The sequence below is a fragment of the Musca vetustissima genome, unplaced genomic scaffold (assembly GCF_032173495.1).
Source record: "Musca vetustissima isolate MV318-11 ecotype Yass unplaced genomic scaffold, APGP_CSIRO_Mvet_v1 utg20950, whole genome shotgun sequence".
NCBI classification, from domain to species: domain Eukaryota; kingdom Metazoa; phylum Arthropoda; class Insecta; order Diptera; family Muscidae; genus Musca; species Musca vetustissima.
Window position 1 is genome coordinate 24617 of NW_026878111.1, and position 6974 is coordinate 31590.

Sequence of the window (6974 nt, forward strand, 5' to 3'; positions counted from 1 at the left end):
CACAACACAACCCACGGTGAAGGGAATCTGGACAAGTAATTAGAAGAGTTGTACTGAATATTAGTAATATTTGTTAACCTCTAGTCCATCAAGAGGGTGCAACTATCGCGAAATGTTGTCCATGCTCAGAACATAGAACCACAGAAAGTTAAATTTTCGTGGAAGTTGTGTAGGGTATCATATGGTCAGCCCCGTCCGACTATACTACTCCGCTCACTGGTTTTGTTTTGCTTTTCCTATGTGAGAGATATATCTAAATTGGAAGCAATCAACTTAAGTCAAGTTTGGGCACTATTGGATATGTTCGTGGTAATAAACTAATCATATTCTGTATATTGTCCAAATTTTAACTTTATCGAGATATACAATTTGAGAATTATTGTAACATTAGATCAATGTATATATACATATTTCTGGTCTAGGCTACACTAGGTGTTCTCAAAGGCGAACAGATAAATATCAATACGGTCCATAATTTGAAGTAGGTCCCACAAAAAGCCCCCGCGCTACTGTAGACATTTTTAAGGGGATCCCCCCCATTCTCGGGGTCAAAAATTTTGTTGATATAATTCGAATCTACACTAATTAATAAATGTCCCTACCAAATTTCAAGTGAAAATCTCAAGAACTCTTGAAGATATAGCCGATTTATTGTGTCAGCATCAGGTGACGGCTGAAGGGCTTCTCAAACTTGAAACGCGTTTTTCTCTAAACATTTTTTTTGTGAATGGCGCGCACGATAACTCAAAAACTAATAACCCAATCGATTTCAAATTTTTACACGTTTCTCTGTGAGTGTATAGCTATCGTATGAACTAGGATAAAGCCAATCGGTGAAGATCTTCCTTATTTTTTAACTTGGTTTTTGGTAAAAAATCGGCGATTTTCCACAAATATTTTTTCAAAGGTCCACCATTTTGTTAATTTTAGAGCGAAGTCAATAATCCTAGTTCATACGAGAGCCATACATGTACTCTTTCTAACACCGTTGGAATTTTCGAATTCCGATGTTCCAGTGAGGAGTTATCATGCCCGCCATCAAATATAAGGACTTATCTTCAATTACAAAAAACAACAACAAAACAATAAAAAAAATTGTTTGTAAATTATTTTTCTTCTCTTTTAAATCTTCAATTATATATGTGTAAAGTTACAAACCTTAACAAGCATTGGTATTGATTTACCAGCCCATTGAAAATCTTGAAAAAGTAAATGCCTTCTAATAAATGACACACCTTGAACATAATTTTCATCATCAAAAAATAGTTCCACTGAGCTTATCATCACATATACATAATTAGTTCTTCTGAAATATTTTATTCATTTTGTTGTTTGTTTACAATATTTCTAGTTGTAGAAATGTCAAAATAGTATTATCGACAGCAACTGAGAAAAGTTGATATTCATAATGTTAAGTTTTATTTCAATTGCGTTGCCAGTTGAACTCGCAACTGGAGTTTGGCTGCTTTCCATAATCGATCCATAAGATATGTGCGTCTTTATTTTCATGTACCGTAAACCAAATTATAAAATGCGATATTTTTGACACGTGGCTCATAAAGTTTTAAGATAGGGTCGCCAAAGACAAGAGATCAATATTTATATGTTTTCATCGTGTTTTTCCAATGTTACCCGATCCTTGTTCAGAAAATATTATATCTTCAAACACTAATAAATTTCAAATATATTGAACATTATAAATATGTGTCAGATTTGTGTGAAATATCTACCATAAATATGACATGACTATAATTATTACTATTATTAAAATTTATTCACGGGAGTAAGATCCGAAACGGACCGGATTTTTCAAATTAATTAACCATTTTTCGCATCAAAATGAAAACCACTTAAATGCTATAATATTTTCGGACATCATCAAAGTAGTTACAGTGTTCTCACAACAGTTTTATGTGTGTTTTAAATACATTTTTGCACCTTTACTTTTGAACAATCTACAAATATCCATAAGCACCAACATCTGTGTTAGTATAAAATACAAAAATAAAAAATAAATTGTGTCGTTGTTGGTTTCTTTATTTTATTTTTGCAAAATTCATGTTGACCGGAATTACACATAACAGCACAATGACTCTTTGGGAAATTCGAAAGCAACAAAATGCCAAAAACCAAATACCAGAAACTCCGACAGACTGATGGTACACTTTATTACATATTTTTGTTTAAGCAAAAAAAAAAAAAAAAAAAAAACTAATGTCTCGTTCGAATGACAGCTGCCTTTTAAAATATTGAAAGGAAATGAAATGAAAGAAAAAATGAAAATTGTTTGTTATTTCGATAGCTTTTATTGAAAATGGACATCTTGTTAAATGTCGACTTGATTAACATTAGTATACCCTATAGTAGTAATGGAATGCTAAATTTTGGCAAATTCAGAGAAAATTTCAAGTAACAAAAGCAAGTAAAAACAGGTAAATTTCTGTCTGAAGAAAACGATTATAGACTCTAAGGTTGCAATATTGGGCTAGGACCTTCAATATACCGAAATCCACAAAATACTAAACTTGAGGACAAATATTGATCGTTTCTGGTAAGAAGATTTAACACCCAATGAGAACGTAAAATATCAAATTAGGAAGCTTGAGATAGGATAGGTCGATATAAATTTTTATGTTATTCTATACAAGAATATATATTTTGTGGGTTCCACGGCGTGTAACAAACGGAAGATCTCAAAATCAACTACTTGTTGCAAGTACTTAAAATTAACCAGTAAGGAAAGTAGTAAAGTCGGACTGGGCCGACTATATGATACCCTTCACCACTTTATGTATATTGTACGTATGTATCCTAAAAATTTCATGCCAGTGCTCCCTCGAAGGAACATACACCTTTCTGCAATCTATGCTAAATGAATTTCAATCGGGCAGATTGAGAATCGTTTGCGTAACAATGGGACAAATTTATGGAAATCGATTTATAGAAAACTTGATACACGCTACTCAGTATGCCGCACTGTTAAAACCAGTGAGCGGAGCAGTATAGTCGGACGGGGCCGACCATATGATACCCTACACAACTTCCACGAAAAACTAACTTTCTGTGGATCTATATTCTGAGCTTGGGAAATATTTTGCGATTATTTTAACCATCTGCACCAACTAGAGGCCGACAATTATTACTTATGTTCAGTCCAGCCCTTTTACTTGGCCAGATTCCCTTCCCTTGTATCGACTAAAGATCGACTCGAAAAAACACAAAAAATTAAGTGTTCGGTCCACTTTATCACAATATAATTATCTGAACGCCAAACAAATTATAGGCGTTATCCTTGACAATAACTGGAAGCGATCAGCGCTATATTTCCGCCCTCTAGTGTGGTAAAAGGGTTACTAAATAATATCTGAATACATAAGCACCAGTAAATATTTAAGTGTAACTCCCACATCTGAGTACATACCACCATATATTTGGTATCTATTTAAAGGTTACCCTTGGATGTACTATCAACTTTTCGGGTCTATGTCCTTCAGGGGTAAATCTATACGCTATAGAATACAAATTTTGTCTAGATCGACTCAGCTAGTCGAGATATGACGATCGGTATACTTAAAGGTGGGTCTAGGACCAATATTTTGGGGGCGTTACAAACTCTTGGGGCTGCACAAAGCTATAATACCCTGACAACATAGTTGTGTAGGGTATAAATATAGTCCCAATCGAAATATATATGGTACGTTGTGCAAAATGTCGTGTCAATTCGACAAACATTAGGAGTTTGGTGCACCATGTGGGACCTATATTCAAATCTGAACCGACATTCTCGAAACTAAACACACCTCATTCTATACGCAATTCATTAAGCTATGCCAAATTTGGTGGAAATCGAAAGATATATAGGGATGTTGGTGCAACATTTACATTAAATCGGACGAAAAAAATTGTATGTGAGCTATATCAAAATCTGAACCGATTTTCTCGAAACTTAACACACATCATTCTACACTTAATTTAGTACGCCATGGCAAATTTTGTGAAAATAGAAGAACATATATAAGGACATTGGAGCACTATTTACATAGAATCGGACGAAAATATATATGGGAGCTATATCTAATTCTGAACCGATTTTCACGAAACTTAGCACACATCATTCTGGACCTGATTCAGTACCCTATGCCAAATTTCATGCAAATCGAAATATATATGGGGACTTTGATGGCCCATTTTCCTTAAATCGGACGAAAATATATATGTGAGCTATATGAAAATCTGACCCGATTTTCTCGAAACTCACCATACATCATTCCAGGCTTAATTAAGTACGACATGCCAAATTTGGTGCAAATCGAAAGATATATAGGGACTTTGGTGCACCATTTACATAAAATCGGACGAAATTATATATTGGAGCTATATCTATATTTAAACCGATTTTCACGAAACTTAGCACACATCATTCTGGATCTAATTCAGTAGCCTATGCAACATTTCGTACAAATCAAAAGATATATAGGGACTTTGGTGCACCATTTACATAAAATCGGACAAAGCTATATATGGGAGCTATATCTAAATCTGAACCGATTTTCACGAAACTTGGCATACATCATTCTGGATCTAATTCAGTAGCCTATGCAACATTTCGTACAAATCAAAAGATATATAGGGACTTTGGTACACCATTTACATAAAATCGGACAAAGCTATATATGGGAGCTATATCTAAATCTGAACCGATTTTGGCATACATCATATTGTACCTATATCAGTACGCTATGCCAAATTTCGTGCAAATCGGAAGATATATAGGGACTTTGGTACCTATATCGGACGAAAATATATATATGAGCCATATCTAAATCTGAACCGATTTTCACCAATTTCAATAGGGTTCTTCCATGGGCCAACTAAGTGACTCCTAGCAAATTTAATCCAAATCGGATCATAAATGCGACCTGTACTTTGTTTACAATTAACATCTACAGGCGGACAGACGGACGGACATGCATAAATCGACTCAGAAAGTGATTCTATACATATTCTCAAAATGAACCATGTGTCTATCTTGTTTCCTTTTGCCTGTTACAAACATATGCACAAAGACATAATACCCTGTACCACAGTGTGGTGAAGGGTATAATTATAATCGATACTGAAAATGTTGTTACATTTCCCAGCAATAACTTAATTTATTATCCCCATTGGTGTAGCACTAATTTGCTTTTTTTCTTCGAAGAAACGCACTTGAGTGTAAAACATCAACAGTTCGACAGCTAAACTAGTCATCAATTTTTTGTTTTGTTTTGTTTTAAATATCAGCAAACATTCAATTTCTATATAGCAAGCATATGTCAAAAATCTTGAAATATAAATACTAACCCACAGACACATTTCTCAAACCTTTTGAATTATCAAGAGCAATGAATCGGAAGACAGATAGAAGAAGACGAAGAAAATGGAGAATAAATACATAAATAAAATATACACACAAATCACATGTACCACTATAAAATGAAAGTAAATAGAAATCTGAATTTTAGTTCACACATTTGTTTACAAATATAGGGTCAATATTTGGAAATTTATGGTGTCGGAACGAAAACGTTCACAAGACACATTAGAAGAAAATATTAGAAATAAAATGTGTGGAGTGAAATGAAATGAATAAAATATTTATAATCAACTGATGAAACTATTATTGTCATTTGGATTGCAGTTTAGCAGTGCTTAATAGGTAAGGAAAGGAGGGGTAGTACTTGTAAACTTGCACAATTTGCATACCCTACTTTTAGCGTTGTTCTTGGAATATATTTTGGGAATTAGAAAATTGGTACAACTGTTACACATTTCGAATAACAGAACATTATCGATGCAGATCAATGTTTTGACATAGCACCCATATAAAGGTCCCACCTAATTTTCGGTATTATTACAGTTTCGTAAATCCCAGGAGATGTAGATAAAAAATGAACAATGTGGTAAATTCTCAAATATTGGCACAGTTTTCTTTTTTTATACCCTTCACCACATTGTGGAACATGGTATTATGTCTTTGTGCATATGTTTGTAACAGGCAAAAACAATCGAGATCGTCTGTCCGTCCGTCCTTCCGTCCATGTATTTTTGTTAACAAAGTGCAGGTCGCATTTGTGATCCGATTTGGATGAAACTTGGCACAGGTCACTTAATTGGCCCAAGGTCGAACCCTATTAAAATCGGTCCACGTTTAGGCATAGGTCCCATATAAAGGTACCCCCCAATTTTCACTATTTTGAGGTTCTTGAGCGCGTTTTTCGACTGAATTCGCTAAAATTTGGTACATTGAGTTATTATTGGGTAGCAAATCTCTCCACTAAAAATTATAAGTATGGGTCCATATTTTCGGATAGCCCCCATATAAGGGTACCGCCAATTTTGCGGTATTTTGGAGGTTTTGATCGCAGTTTTCGACCGAATTCGCTGAAATTTGGTACATTGAGTTCTTATTGGGTAGCAAATCTTCCTACTAAAAATTATAAATATAGGTCCATTTTTTCGGATAGCCCCCATATAAGGGTACCCCCAATTTTCGGTATTTTGGGGTTCTTGGGCTCGTTTTATATCTGAATTTAGGTTATAATACCTTAGGTTATAATTGGGTACCAAATTACTCCACTAAATATTATAAATATGGGTCCAGTTTTTCTGGTAGTCCCCATATAACGGTACCCCCAAATTGTAGGTATTTTGGGGGTTCTGATCGTTCTGATCGTAAATTACAGTCGACCGAATTGACTGTAATTTAGTACGTCGAGTTATTATTAGGTAGCAAATCTCTCCACTATAAATTATAAATATGGGGTTCTGGAACGCGTTTTTCAACCAAATTCTAATAGTCGTACACTGTGGTACAGGGTATTGTCTTTGTGTATATGTTTGTAGCAGATTTAGATGAAATTTGGCACAAGTCACTTATTTGGCCCAAGGACGAACCCTATTGAAATTGGTGAAAATCGGTTCAGGTTTAGATA